Source organism: Dermacentor albipictus, chromosome 10 (assembly GCF_038994185.2).
Source record: "Dermacentor albipictus isolate Rhodes 1998 colony chromosome 10, USDA_Dalb.pri_finalv2, whole genome shotgun sequence".
Classification (NCBI taxonomy): domain Eukaryota; kingdom Metazoa; phylum Arthropoda; class Arachnida; order Ixodida; family Ixodidae; genus Dermacentor; species Dermacentor albipictus.
This window is the reverse complement of record NC_091830.1, coordinates 23,823,470-23,839,275: the sequence shown is the minus strand read 5'-3', so window position 1 is coordinate 23,839,275 and position 15,806 is coordinate 23,823,470. Positions and strand designations below refer to the sequence as shown.

At 48.2% G+C, this 15,806-nt stretch overlaps 2 protein-coding genes across 4 annotated transcripts in view; one reads left to right on the top strand and one right to left on the bottom strand.

Moving 5' to 3' along the window:
• The window catches only part of B9d2 (B9 domain-containing protein 2), a 969,675-nt gene that overhangs the window by 57,211 nt on the left and 896,658 nt on the right, over positions 1-15,806 (bottom strand). The window lies entirely within an intron of this gene.
• Positions 1-15,806, top strand: part of LOC135921702 (uncharacterized) — a 120,764-nt gene that overhangs the window by 19,039 nt on the left and 85,919 nt on the right. The window contains exon 1 of one of the 3 annotated variants that reach the window (XM_070527018.1): positions 2,314-2,653. The exons of the other annotated variants lie outside the window; for them this stretch is intronic. The gene's annotated coding sequence lies outside the window, so the exon portion shown is untranslated. Of the gene's footprint in view, positions 1-2,313; positions 2,654-15,806 lie in introns of those variants that run through there. 3 annotated transcript variants of the gene reach the window in all.

The window sequence follows — 15,806 nt, the reverse complement described above, 5'->3', positions numbered from 1 at the left end:
TCGTCAGTGGTTTTGTTGTGTCCAGTATTGTTCCTGCAAGCTGCTCACCTTTCTTCTTATAAAGTGTTCGTTTTAGTTTTAATGCCAAGTATTGTTCTCCGCACCGTCCGTAATTTAAGTAGAACCCATTTCGTAAGCCTCCAGGTTTCTGCTCCGTACGTGAGTACTGGTAAGACAGCTGTTATACACTTTTCTCTTGAGGGATAATGGCAACCTGCTGTTCATGATCTGAGAATGCGTTTGGCAGGCATTCTCTGATCATGAACAGCCGGTTGCCATTATCCCTCAAGAGAAATGTGTATAACAGCTGTGTCCTACCAGTACTCACGTACGGGGCAGAAACCTGGAGGCTTACGAAAAGGGTTCTACTTAAATTGAGGACGACGCAACCAGCTATGGAAAGAAGGATGGTGGGTGTAACGTTAAGGGATAAGAAAAGAGCAGATTGGGTGAGGGAACAAACGCGAGGTAATGACATCTTAGTTGAAATCAAGAAAAAGAAATGGGCCTGGGCAGGACATGTAATGAGGAGGAAAGATAACCGATACTCATTAAGGGTTACGGACTGGATTCCAAGGGAAGGGAAGCGTAGCAGGGGGCGGTAGAAAGTTAGGTGAGCGGATGAGATTAAGAAGTTTGCAGGGACGGCATGGCCACAATTAGCACATGACCGGGGTAGTTCGAGGAGTATGGGAGAGGTCTTTGCCCTGCAGTGGGCGTAACGAGGCTGACGATGCTGATAATGCTGATGATGCTGATGATGATTGTTCTCCGAGTCAACCCAGGTGTCGCGTGTATCTCGGCTTTCTCGTGGGCCGCTGCCGGAGAAAGTATAAGTCGGTCTAAAAAACGGGCCACTGGGTATGTGGCACTGAGTAGTCGCCGCTCTTTGATTAACCTCCACTTCGCTCACTGTGTATCACAACGACAAATGACCCACGTACTTTGGCGTCAACTGAAGTTGAGGCTGCTCGTGCTTTCCCGCCTAAACATTGCAGAGAAGAGAGGGAGAGAGAGAGAGAGAAAGAGAGAGAGAAAGAGAGAGAAAGATTAAACGAGAAATTCACGATGATCTGATTATTAGGCACGCCGTAGTTGGGGATCGACTCAGGGTTAATCTTGACGACCTGGGGTTCTTCAACGTCGCACCTACAATGCACGGGTTACCGGAGTTATATTTTTCATTTCGCCATCATCGAAACGCGGCCGCCTTACGCGCGTGTCACCGGGTTTGAACCCGCGACCTCGTGCTTAGCAGCGCAATGTCACAGCCACTAAGCCGCCCGCGAAACGGGTGCAATTGGAGTCATCCTGAGGATTCGTTCCGAGTGCATAGGCATTTCGAACTCACTGGCTACAATTTTTACATTGCAGCATGTGCAGTGAAAGTGATTAGTTCGAAACCTAATTGTTGCAATGTTGTTAGTTATTCGATTACACCATTTTGATCTCTCGTGCCCATAACGTGCACCTCTTCGAATAGTCATATTCTAGGATTACAACTGTGCTATCAGACTCAGGCAATCTTCTGAAAAAAAGAAGAAAAGGTTCCGTATAAGCCAACAAAAACTCAGTTCCCTCCCACTTCGTGGAGAAGGATGACCAGCGAAGTTTTGTATGTGGGCCCCTTAATGGCGAAGTGCACCTCTGCCACGGGTCGGCCCGGCGTGGCACTGTCCTCGGGATCGGCCAACGCATGGGGCATGCTTAACACCGCTGCACCTCCGCCGCGGGTCGGCCCGGTATCGCACAATTTTCGGGATCGGCCCACGCATGAAGGATCGTTGGTCTACGCGGGGACGCGATCCGCAAGACCCTAATAATAATAATGTTTGGGGTTTTACGTGCCAAAACCACTTTCTGATTATGAGGCACGCCGTAGTGGAGGACTCCGAAAATTTTGACCACCTGGGGTTCTTTAACGTGCACCTAAATCTAAGCACACGGGTGTTTTCGCATTTTGCCCCCATCGAAATGCGGCCGCCGTGGCCGGGATTCGATCCCGCGACCTCGTGCTCAGCAGCCCAACACCATAGCCACTGAGCAACCACGGCGGGTACAAGACCCTAGCCATAGACAGCGTCACTTTAAAGACAAACGAAGAAAAAAGAAAAAGAGGGAGACAAAAGAACCCGGGCACTTCGCTCTTTGTGTCGCGATACGCAGCACGCACGTGTTGCGCCTGCGGGGCTCGCGCGCAGCTGTAGTAAGAGCGAAGCTGGGGACAAAGAGGCCAGACTTGTAGGAACCTCCTCCCTCCACTAGCAGTGCGCTCGCCTGCGCGCTCACAGCATTCGGGGCTCCGTTGCCGGCGGCACACGTTGGCCCTAAAGTGGATGGAGGGGGCTTTAGTTGGCCCGACGTCGAACCTGGCCTCACGCGCTCGCTTACCGGCAGCGCCGCGGACGAAGGTGGTACCGAGTAGCCGCGAACGACGTGTTTCGTTGTCGGGCAACCGTGGCTCGCCAGCCCGTCGGTGCTGGCTTCCTTCTTGTTTGAATGCGTCGTGCATAAAAGCCGCACATGCCAGCTGCAAGCGGAGTGGAGCACCGTAGGCAGGCAGTGAACTTCCAACTTCTCGACTGGCCTCCACTCGCCTGCTGCGCGATCTCGGCTGTCGGCGCGTGTCTGACGTTCGACGCTGAAAAGAAAGGTTAGTGGGCTCCGTTCTCTGAGGTTATTCGTTAGCAGCGGGACGGCGATATTTACGTGCGATATCTACGAGAAACGAACAGGCGGCGTCGCCCATTTTTCGCCAGACGATGGGGCCGCGAACTGAATCTGCTTTATTCTGAGCTATGTCATCGTCGTAATCATCATCATCGCCACAACCCCTACCGCCATCGTTGTCGAGTATAATAATCGCCACCGTAATTGTATTTGTCACGATAATTATTCGTGTCCACTGCAGGACGAACGTGCCTCCCTGCGATCTCAAATCGCCACTGCCTGGCGTCAGCTCTGCGTGCAAATTTTCTCGTTTCATCAGAGGGCTTCATTTTCTGCCGTCCTCCACGGATTTTCCTTTCCCTTGGCATGCATTCTAATGGTCTAATTAATCATCGCTTAACTTGTTCGTTAGAGACCCGCAAGCAGCCCTTTATACGCAATGCCTCACGACTTCAAGTGTACCAGAGAGCTGGATGAATGCCAACATTATAGTAATTCATAAGGGAGACGTTGAAGAATTGAAGAATTATAGGCCCATTAGCTTGCCTTCAGCATTGTATCAAATGTTCACGTAGGTAATCTCCAATAGGATTAGGGCAACGCTTGAGTTAAATTACCCAAGAGAGCAGGCTGGCTTCACGAAGGGGTATTCTACAATGGATCACATCCATCTCATCAATCAGGTAATTAAGAAATCTGCGGAGTGCAATCAACATGTCTATGTGACTTTTAGAGACCATGAAAAGGCATTTGATTCGGTGGAGATAACAGCAGTCATGGAGGCATTGCGTAATCAAGGAGTACAGCAGGCATGCTTGAATAACTTAGGAAATGGCTACCAAGATTCCAAAGCTACCATGGTTCTCCTCAAGCAAAGTAAAAAAGAAAAATACCATGAAGACCGGGTCAGGCAAGGAGACACAGTACTTCTAGTGCGATTCACGGCATGCTTAGGAGAAGTATTCAAGCTATTAGGCTGGGAATGCTTGGGAGTGAGGATCAGTCGTAAGTATCTCAGCAACCTACAATTTGGAGATGACATTGCACTGCTCACCAACATTGGAGTTAAAGTGCAACAAATGATTGAGGACGTTAATCACGAAAGTGTGGGAGTAGGGTTGAAGGTTAAAAAAATTGAGGTCGCTGAAGCACTTCTTATGAGTTGTGAATGCGAAAGCATTAATGTCTAATTAAACGACGCCGAGTGGTCCTTCGAGTTATGAACTCCTCGTGGGCAAGCGAGCGCGTTGAGACTCTTGGCACGTCTTGATTTCACCTTACCGAGGCTCAGTTAGCAGACAGGCAAGAGCTTGCGCGGACAAATAACGCGTGGATAACACGGGCTTCCGAGAGTGAGAGCGAATGTGACGTGGCGTCGAGGCGATGCCTTCTTCCCTTTCTTTCATCCCTTACCTGGCGTGCTAGTGCGGGTGTACCTTTTCGCCTGCTCTGCTCAGTCGAGACGTGATCGGGCCGTGACATCGCAGCCAATAGGAATTTAGGTGCTGCTACAGACGCAGGACGCGGGAGGCTTTTTCGCTCAATGAGCCATTTGACGCTTACGCACCAATATGCAGAAGAGATAGGTAAAGTAGAGTAGTCTGGCAAGAAAAAAAGAATTCACGGTCGCCAGTCAGCCTATAGAATCGGTGCAGGAGTATGTTTATCTAGGTCAATTGCGCACTGATGACCTTGATCATGAGAAGGAACCTTACAAAAGAATAATGATGGGTTGGATCGGATACGGCAGGCCTTAACAAAACCTGCCAGGGAGCTTGATACTGTTGTTGAGGCGAAAAATTCGCGCCGGAACTCCACTGGAGTTGTCCAAGTATGGGTAAGCTAGGCTGGTTACTTGGGCTAGTGGGTAATTCATGATAAAAGATGACGTACAGCGCGAAGGACAAGGACTGCGATAGACAACATACACATCCAACAATATTTTATTGTGTTGCCACATAGTGTGTATATATACAAGGGGGGGGGGGGCATGCGCATAAAATGAAACGCAGTCACAAGGGGTGTTCTAAGAGCAAGTCATTGTAATAAGAACATGGTCACTTAAAGAGAACGAACATTGCGATTTCTATCTGTTTAGATACAATATTTCACTATGGGTCAGCACGATAGAGGGCGCACTAACGCACACACTACCCAGTTTTCTGATGAAATCAGCTTCTATAGTTTCCCGTGTGAGCTGTGTCTTGCTAAAGCTTCCGTATCTTCAAAGAGGGGCACGCAGCAGCAGTCCCGGCAATGGATGCCCAAGTGGCCTTCAACAGTGTTATGGACGTTGTTATATGCTCTCTTAAACGATAGTTCAAGCACTTCCCTGTCTGTACAACATATTTACTCCCTCAAAACAGGGGAATTTGGTAAACCACATTCGTTGCGTATGTCACAAAACGTTTCTGTGCCCGACAGAGCAAAAACTCTGATGTGATTTTGGCGCGTTTACACGCTTACAGAGCCTTGCCAGCTTTTCCGGGGCTGAGAAAACGACTGTGATTCCTGCACACTGCCCAACCTTTTTTTAGCCTATGGGAAACATCATGCACATACGCTAGCACTGCAAATCAGCGTCTTTCAACCTGCTGGTTCCTTGACTGAGCGGGTTCACTACGTTTTGTGCGCCTCAGAAGCGGTTTCGCTATGGCTGAAATTAACGCCAAAGGGTAGCCAGCCCAAGAAAGCCGATCAGCCTGTGCAGCAAGACTATGTTGCATATCGTGTGAGCAAGATTTATTGAGCCTGTTTACGAGGCAGAACTTTATAATAGATCGCTCAACGAGCATTGTGTGTGCGGAGTTAACGGGCAAGAATGGCTTCTTACTTCTCGGTTTGAAGCACTAGCACACGTCCACGTGCACACTAGCACGCGCACGTGCTGTGCCTTGCACGTGTCACGTGCAAGGCACAGCATGAGAGCTCGAAAGTGCAAGGAATCCTCAATGGGAACCTCGTAAGTTTTAGAGGGTGCAGCTGTTTCTTAAATATCTCCAAGACTCCCGAAGCAGCAGGCTCGAAAGCGTGATCAGTGCAATCAATGATTACCAAGTAGTCGTCCACAAACCTGCACACTTTGACAACAGGGGAGGCGTCTAGGTGACCTTGCACATTGCGACCATGATGAGCTACATAAGTATTACTTAGAGCCGGCGCCAGGCATGATACTATACAAACCCCATTCCTTTGTATGTAATTTCGTTCATTCCATGAGGTGAAAGTTGATTTCAAATAGAAGGCCAGCAATTCAAGAAAGCCGCTAACAGGAACACCTGCTGCATTCTGAAAGCCAACTGATCCGAAGTCATCAATGCAGTCTTCAACAAACAGTAGCAACTTGTCATGCGGAAGTGAACAGTACAGATCTTTAACGCCAATCGAGAACATCTTGAGTCCCTTTTCATTATCTCTTAAAAAATTAATAACTTCACCAGAAGCTCTAACAATGAAAGGATCAACAATGATCACAAGATGAAATTACGTGAAATTGAAAGCAAAAAGAACTATGCACACCCCTTAGCCTTGACAAGCTAGCAAAAGTGATAGAAAAAACTGAAAAGCCAAGCCTAGATATTTCCTTTTCACCTAAGACGCATGAGATTGACTGCCTTCTGCGGGTTACCGTAACTGAAGCAGCGACTTGGCAGAAAGCTGCTGGCTTGTTCTTGCAAGAAAAACTAAACCTTGTAATCCTTGACGATCCTTTCCTTTTAGAGATTCTGGGGAAGTTATTACTGTTTTAAGAGAGAATGAAAAGGGAATCAAGATGTTCTCGATCGACGTTAAGATCTGTACTATTCACTTCCGCATGACAAGTTGCTACTGTTTGCTGAAGAAGGAATTGATTACTTTGGATCAGTTGGCTTTCACAATGCAGCAGGTGTTTCTGTTAGCGGATTTCTTGGATTGCTGACGTTCTATTTGAAATCAATTTTCCCCTCATGGAATTAACGAAATTAGATACAAAGGAATGGTATTTGTACAGGATCATGCCTGGCGCCGGCACGAAGTGATATTTATCTAGCTCACCATGATCGCAATATTCAAGGTCACCTAGACGCGTCCCCTGTTGTCAAAGTGTGCAGGTTTGCGGACGAGTACTTGGTATTTATTGAGTGGACTGATCACGCTTTCGAGCCTGCTGCTTCGGGAGTCTTGGATATCTTTTAAGAAACAGCTGCAGCCTTTATAACTTACGAGGTCCCCATTGATGATTCCTTGCGCTTTCTATATCCCAAGCTGTGCCTTGCTAACAAACAAGTGTGCGGGTGCTTCGAACCGAGAAGTAAGAAGCCACCCTTGCCCTTTAACTCCGCACACTCAAAGCTCGTTAAACGAGGTATTATAAAGTTATGCCTCGTAAACAGCCTCAATAAATCTTGCTCACACGAGGTGCAACATATTGTTGCTGCACAGGTTGATCGCATTTCTTGGGCTGGCTACCGTTTGGCCTTAATTTCAGCCATAGTGGAACAGCTCCTGAAGCGCACAAAACGTGGTGAGCCCGCTCAGTCAAGGAGCCCGCCGGCTGAAAAACGCATGTTTGCCGTGCTACCTTATGTGCATGATGTCTCGCATAGGCTAAAAACATTGGGCAGCGTGCAGGAGTCACAGTCGTTTTCTCAGCCCCGGAAATGCTGGCAAGGCTCTGTAAGCGTGTAAACACGCCTAAATCACGTGAGAGTTGTTGCTCTGTCGGGCACAGAAAACGTTTTGTGGCATGCGCAGCGAATGTGGTTTACGAAATTTCCCTGTTTTGCGGCAGTAAGTATGTTGGACAGACAGGGAAGTGCTTAAACGGTCGTTTAAGAGAGCACTATAGCAACGTCCATAACACTGTTCAAGGCCGATTGGACATCCATTGTTGGGACTGCGGCTGCGTGACCTTCTTTGATGATACGGAAGATTGAGCGAGACACAGCTTACAGCTCACCCGGGAAATTATAGAAGCTGATTTCATGAGAAAACTGGGTAGTGAGTGTGTTAGGGCCCCCTCTATCGCGCTGACCCCTAGTGAAGTCATGCATCTCAACAGACAGGAATCGTAATGTTCGTTTTTTCCCAGTGACCATGTTCTTAGTACAATGACTTGCGGTTAGAACACCCGTTGTGACTTATTTTCATTTTCTGCGAATGCGCCCTCTTGTATATACACACACGATGCGGCAACAGAGCACGGTATTGTTGAAGGCAGCGTAGTGTATGTCGTCTCTCGCAGTCCTTGTCCTTCACGTTGTACGTCATTTTTTAACGCGACAGCGTTAAGGAGCTCGTGTCGCAGAAAAGCCGGTGTCGTCGGTGTCGGCGTCAGCGGCGTTAGCCGTGAGCGATAAATCCCAGCAGGCACTTCATGAATAAAAAACAACTTGCAAGATGGGCTGGGTGGGAATCGAACCAGGGTCTCCGGAGTGTGAGACGGAGACGTTACCACTGAGCCACGAGTTTTTTTTTCTTTATTGCCGGTCGTTGGCCCGGATAAAAATTACACATTCACAAATAATCAAAAGGCACACTCACAATATGTTGAAAACAACCGCAGAACTTGTGCGGCTGCGCTTGTGCTAAAATTCCGTTATCGCCAATAATAATTCCACTCGTGGCAACCACTCTGGGATGCACTCCAGCAACTTTTGTTCCTCTACAAAGTTCCGTATGCTTTCTTTGAAATACTGGCGAGCCGCTCTTGCATCGAGATCGGCATGCCTTACCGCAATTCTACATTTCCAAATGCTATGCAGGGCCAAAAGCATGATCACATCGAATGGGGTACCATCATCACTTTCTATTGGCAAGTAGCGAATCCCATACGCATCTAGGGGGAAATCCTTTTTGATTGTGCGCTGGAGCACATCCCAGAGGAAAACGGCATCCCAACAATGCAGAAAAACATGTTCAATTGTCTCCTCCTGCCTGCAAATTGCACAATGAGTGCCCCAAGGAACAAAGAAACCTCTTTCAGCCAGCCATGGTTTGACAGTCAGCGTTCCGGAGTGCAATTCGAAAAAGAACGTCTTAGCGCCTGACGGTACTAGCATCGCCTTAACGCGCTTCAGAACATTGTGCCCATGGCTAGCTCTGTAGAGAGACCGATATAAAGGCACGGGAAGAACAACATCACACAGGTCCCTGTACAGTTTTTTCCGGTTAACGTCACTCAAATATTGAAGAGAAAAACGCGCTGACAAAAACCTGCATGAAACCACAACTTCACGTAGAAAACCATAGACACCCCCTGGCAAACTGCCCGTCGAGACAACCATTTCGGGCAAGTGCCTGCCCAGGCGAAGTTGGCAGACAGTGTATAAAAACGGGTTTTTTGCGTCCCTGAAGAAAAAAAAACGATTGACAACCTGTCTCAAAAACAAATGTGACAATCCAAGTCCTCCATTTCGAACTCGAAGGAACAAATTGGTACGACTTGATCTCTCCCAAGACGATGCCCACACAAACACTGCGAACACCCGGTGAATTTTTTGGATGTTTACCCTTGAGCAATGCAAGACTTGGAGGATGTACCAAAGTTTGCTCACTAAAAATATGTTGCAAATTGTGGCTCTGGAAAACATAGACCAATTCCAGCCATTCCATTTGTTTACTGTGTCCCGGAGCTTATCCACTTCACTCCTCCAGTACGACTCACTGTCTTTGTAGCACCGAAGGGGAACACCCAAGTATTTCACCGGAGTCGTAACGAAACTCATGTTGGCAAAAGTGTCTGGGGACGCCCGCCAATCCCCGTGCCAGAATCCCAGGCACTTACCCCAGTTTACCGCGCTGCCGCTCACAGCACAAAAACTTTTAACACATTTGACAGCCTGTGTTATACTGTCCAAATCAGTGCAGAACACAGCAATATCGTCTGCATAAGCCAACAGGCGGACTTCAACCTCGTGCAGTTTAAACCCGCGGACACAGTCATTCTCCATGACACTCAAACAAAACGACTCTATATACAAGCAAAACAACAGCGGCGAGAGAGGGCAGCCCTGACGCACAGACCGCTTAACTTGGATTCGCGCTCCCAACATCTTGTTGACAATGAGCCGCGTCGAGCAGTCCCGGTACGCCATGGCAACCCCCTCTCTAATTATTCTACCCAAATTCACATAATCTAGAATGCACAAAAGTATGTCATGAGGCACCCGGTCAAACGCTTTCTCGAGATCAATTTGGAGCATTGCCACATGTGCACCCATGGCATCGCAACATTCGAGGATACTGCGTGCTACGTGTATGTTTGAGAAGATAGTTCGACCTTTAATGCCACACGTTTGATGCGGCCCCACAAGCTTCGCAATGACAGTCTGCAACCTCTTTGCTAAGATTTTCATCATTATCTTGTAGTCTCCGTTAGTGAGACAAATTGGGCGGTAAGAAGTTACCCTTCGCAATGCAACGGGATCTTCTAACTTGGGTATAAGAATAGTGTGGGAAGATGAGAAGGACGGGGGTAGTACTTTGAGCTGGAATGCTTCGTTATAAACATCCGCTAAGGCTGGTGAGATCGCACCTTTGAAATATTTATAAAAGGCTGAGGTTATACCATCAGGGCCAGGGGACTTTCCCGGATGCATACTTTCAATAGCACTTTTCACTTCCTCTTCCGAAATTGGTTCCTCCAATGTTTCTTTCGTACTTTCATCTAGCCTTGGCATCAACGACAAAAAGTCCTTTTTAAAACGATCAATGTCGACTGCGCAGTAAGTGAATAAACCCCTATAGTGCTCGAAAAAAGCACGCTCGATATCTTCTGCTGCGTCGCTAACTTTTCCGCAATATTCGATTTCCGCTATCTGATTGCGGCGCGCATGCCACTTTTCTGAGCCTAACGCTCTTTTCGACGGTACTTCTCCCATTATCAGCCTTTCAGCCCTTGCCCGCACCACAGCACCGCGGTATCTCTCGATATCGAACTGTTCTATTTTATGTTTCAGTGCGCGAATATCGTCCATGAACATGCCGGGCATCCTACATTCCTCACTGATCAATTTTTCTAAATTCCTGCGCATCTGTTTTTCTTCTGCTCCCTTTTCTCTGCATATAGCGCTCGCACGCTCTAAAGCCTTGATTTTAACCACCTGCTTGAAGTTCTCCCATTTTTCACCAGATGTCGTGTTATCAACAGCATTCATTTCTTCAACTTGCTTCGTTACATCCGCTGTAAACATTTCGTCGCTTAGTAATTTCGAATTAAATTTCCATAGTTGCCACTCAAAGCCCTTTTTCTTTTCTTTCGTGCTTGCTACTAAAAAGCTGACCGAACAGTGATCACTGAATGAAAGTGCGCTCACGTGGTACTCCTTACAAAGGGGTATCAAATCGAGGCTCACATACACTCTGTCAAGACGGGCGTGGCTGGCTGCCTGAAAGTGGGTGTACTGCGTAGTCCTCCCACCACCGAGACACTCAGCCACGTCTTCCAAACCATCGTCCCTTATCATATCGCTTAGGGCAATGGTGCTTGCATCCTTGTACGGTCGGGCGCTAGTTTTATCACGGGCTGAAAGAACACAGTTAAAATCACCGGCAATAATGAGGAGCCTATTACACAGGGTATACTGTTTTAGCTGATCGAAAAATCTGCGTCTTTCCTCAGCGACATTCGGCGCGTACAAACAAATAACACGCCATTCCAATGATGATAATAAAAAATCGCAGACAATAAGCCGACCTGACGGGCATGACGTCACAGCTTCTACTTTTGCTCCAAGGCTGTGTCGGATGAACAAAGCGCACCCGGAAGAAGTTCCCACAGCATGGCTCACTATAACACAGTATCGAGCTAAGAATTGACGCACCATGCCCCCGGTTTCGTCGTCGCCCTCAACTTTTGTCTCCTGTACTGCTAGAATGTCCAGGTCATGTTCGGTAACTAGTCTATAGAGTTGACTTTGCTTCCTCCTTGAGGCAAGCCCACGTACGTTTAAAGTGGCCACACGAAATGACCTATCCATAGACATCATTGCGAGGCGGTGAGAACCCGGGGGCATGACGCTCACCTCACTACTGCGCTTTTTTTCTGGGTGCCTTGACACGGTGCAGACCTCAGGGAGGCAAAGGCGGCGTTTCCGCCGTCTTGCGCTCCGTCGAAGTGTTCGGCCGAAGCCGATGGGAAAGACGCCGCACGAGAGTCGTTTTCGCAGGCGGCTCATCCGTTGCGAGGGCGCTGGGCCCCTTCTCCTTTTCGCCTGCTTCGTGGGGCCGCTTTGCGGTCGCACTGGCACTGCCGCTATCGATGCCTGTCATCGGCACTGCCTCGGGAGTAGACTCTACAGCTCCGCTGGAAAAAGTGTGACCGGTACTACTTGGAGCAGCTTTCCTACTCCGGTCCTCCACGGCTTCATGCAGAAGCCCGGCGTCGGGCTTCCCTGGAGCTTCAAGGAGGACGTCCTGTGGAGTGTTCGGGGTACCCTCTTGAGTAGTCGGGTTTTGGCACACTCCTGCTGTTTCTTCGGAGTCTGCCTCATCCATAAGGTGGTCCAATGCATCGTTTGCCTGGACTGGTCCGGTCACGCTGGCGTACGTCTTTGGGCAATCCGCGTCCTCATGGCCGAAACGGCGACAACGACTGCAGCGAGGTACTTTGCAGTCCCGACGTATGTGCCCGGTGCTCTTGCAGCGCAGACAGAGCGGAGCGCGGCCTGGAACAACGACGAGAGTCAGCTCTCCGGCTATCTTGAGCTGGTGGGGAATGTCGTCGACTTTGACGTCGCCATGCAATTGCAGTCCAACTGAGCGAGTCGTCGAGCCCTTTTCAGTGACGCCTTGCACACGCCACTTCTCCCGCGTCACCTCCAGCACTTTCCCGTAGGGTGTCAGGGCCACACGAATGTCTTCGTCGGTCACGCCGTGCAGCAACCAGTGTAGCTTTAAGCGTACCTCTCGGTTGTTTGGATCGATGAGCAAACATGGGCGATCTTTTACCTTCACGTTGACAGCGGTGAGCAATTTCTGAGCGGCGTCAGCACTCGTCATTGTTACAGCCCACACGTGGTTCATCTGATACGCCCCCAACGCCAAAACGTCGGGGAGCGCACCTAGATTGGCCAAAGTGTCCCGGTAGTCTTCGACACGGTAGGGCCGAGCTCTTGGGTCGCCGTGCATGAAAACGGTGTTCGCGACGATGCGTCCGGATGGCAGATTGGGCAGAATAACCTGATAATCTTCGGCAGTAGAAGCAAAAAACCTGTTACCGCGGCCCGCCTGGGCCGCCGAAACCGCTCCATGGGAGCAAGCCATCCCGCCTCCGCTTCGCTTGAAAGCCGGAGGTGGAATGACTGAGCCACGAGTTCGATGCTTCAAAGCGGTACAAAAGCGCCTCTAGTGAACGCGGTGTTGCCTTAGAAACGAGCTGTTTCTAAGGCTCAGGCGTGCGTCGCTTGCTCAGGCGCACATTTCGTTGCCGCGCCGAACGCTGCCTTGCTCGACGCTCACCGCGTCCGATGCGGGGCGCGTAGTCGCTGTGCCGTAGCCCATTGTCCTACACCCCTTGGCGGGTCGAAGGGAACGCTGTCACGTTCCACTCTTGAAGGCGAAACTTAAGCGTCCTCCAATTTTTATTATGCGTAAACCTTGTGCTGCTTGCGCAGCTCCACGCAACCCGGTGTCCTTATCAATCTTATCATACTTCAACATGACTAGTATTAACACTTATCAATCCTTTTCTGCCATTATCAACTTGAGTGGGCTAGATGCGACCGTTATCAACTCTTATCGGTTGTTATCGATCTTTTCGGATTCGACCAGAGCCTTATCAGCCATTATCAGTGGGTATCAACTTTATCGCAAGTGATCCTATTCTTATGAACCCTTATCTCTCATCATCAACCTAAGGGGACATGATCCGACCTTTATCAATTCTTATTGGTCCTTACCAACCTTATCGAACCTGATCCGACCGTTATCGGTGCTTATTATCCTTATCAGAGTTGCTCCGACAATCATAATCCTTTAAAGCTCTTTGGCACATTGTCCTTCCGCGTCGAACCATTATCAACCGTGATAGACCTCTATAAACCATCATCACTTCTTATTGCCCTTATAAACTCATTGGCTGCTTATCTGCCTGTCTAAATGTGCGACTAGAAGAGCATGGGTCCGTAGAAATTTGTGGTATTTCGGTTCGGTGAAGGAACGCCTCTAGAGAAGGCGCATCATGTGACCACTGAAACGCATCGGGGATGTGGCATGTTTGGCAGTAAAGTTTCACAAAAGCGGAATTTCCCTGACGTATACAATGCTCCATGTCAGCTGTACATGTGCTAATAGAGATGACTTTTATCCCACCATCACCAAATATTTCAACAAAACCTGCATAGAAACTGTTTCCCTTTGAGATTTGTTGTCTACCACGGGTACAACACATTCATACGGTTCAGATATACTGGTCCTCTGCAAGCGTGACTGTTTTGCCCAGTGTGCAAGACAGTCTGACTGTGAGCGTGTGCGCGTCGTAGGTTCGACACTCACCACCGCTAACGTTTTTCCTTTCGAATTTATTTTGTTTCATACTGTAATTTACAGCGATTCGTCTCGTGTGACAGACCGACGGACGGACTGGTTCCTCGTTGGATAGACATAGAAATGCTTACGCATTTAAGTGTGTTGCATTCTACCTGTGCTGAGATATGGGGCAGACACTTATAGGTTAACGGGTTATAGGTTAAGGCTGGAGAACAAGTTAAGGACAACGCAAAAAGCCATAGAACGAGAAATGTTAGGCGAAAGGTCAAGAGACAAAAGAGAGAGGGCGGTGTGGATCAGAGAGCAAGCGGGGACAGCCAATATTCTTGTTTACATTAAGAGAAAAAAAAATGGTGGTGGGCAGGCCATGTCATGCGTAGGGTAGATAAATGGTGGACCAAAAAAGGTACAGAATAGATGCCAAGGGAAGGGAAGCGCTGTCGAGGACGTCAGGAAGTTAGGCGGGGGGGGAGGGATGAAATTAGGAAATTTGTAGGCGCAAGTTGGAATCAGCTCGCGGAAGAGAAAGGTAACAGGAGATCGCGTAGAGAGGCCCCCATTCTGGGGGGAGGGGGAGGCAGTGGACAAAGATAGGCTGCTGCTGATCATGATGATGATAACCTTGTTCGTTATGCATACTCGCGGGTGGGAACAATATCAGCGAATAGAGAGATATTGAAGGCACGTTCTCCGGCATTTTACGAGCTTTGTTCGAAAAAAAAAAACAGAAAACGCATACCGGTAACGTCTGTCACAACCGCGCAGAATAAAGACACACCAACATTCGCTCCGGAACGCCGTAGTCGAAGAACAGTTTTGGGATGCAAGGGAACACCTCCCCAGGGTTCTAAGTCGGTCGCGTAATCCCGCAGGTTCCGAGTGCGAATATCGGCTGCGACGGCCGCAGTTCTATATGGGCGAACGCTAAATACACCGGTGTACCATGGGTTTTTGTCGATGTTAAAAAGTTAACATTGTCAAAAATATAGCGGAAGCTCATCTCGATTCTTTTGGGCGTCAAACCTTATCAGACGGTTGGTCGGTCGGTCAATCAGTCAATGAATGAATGATTGAATGAATGAATGAATGAATCAAATAATACATCAGTCAATTAACCAATAAGTCAGGAAATTGACGAATGAATGAATTAGCTAGTCAGCCAGCCTACCAAATAAAAATAAATAAATAAATCAAATGATTTAATATAAAGTAAGGGAATCAAACAACTAGTCAGTCGTCGGTAAGTCAATTAATGTTTGAACGAATCAATCGCTGATTAAACGTTAAATATGTATAATTATTTAATTACTATAGGTCATTGAATTCATTTGGGTGTTTATATTACGAAGTGAATAAATCGTTCCTGCGGTCAATAAATGGATCACTCTATCAATCAATGCGAGATGGTAAAATTAATCAATCAGTTAATCAATGACGAGAACAGTGCGAAAACGTTTTAGTTACATTCTTTAAAGAATACGTTGCAACGGCGGTATCAGCAGTTTTTGGTGATGACAGATTCGGATAATACGGCCTCACCTGACGACTGACGCACCTTCAGGCAAAATAGCATAACAACCTTATTAATGACCAGGGATATAAAAGAATCGATTCCGCGGGGCACTGTGAAATTCAACGTTGCATGTACGTCACATTTGTTTTCTCGG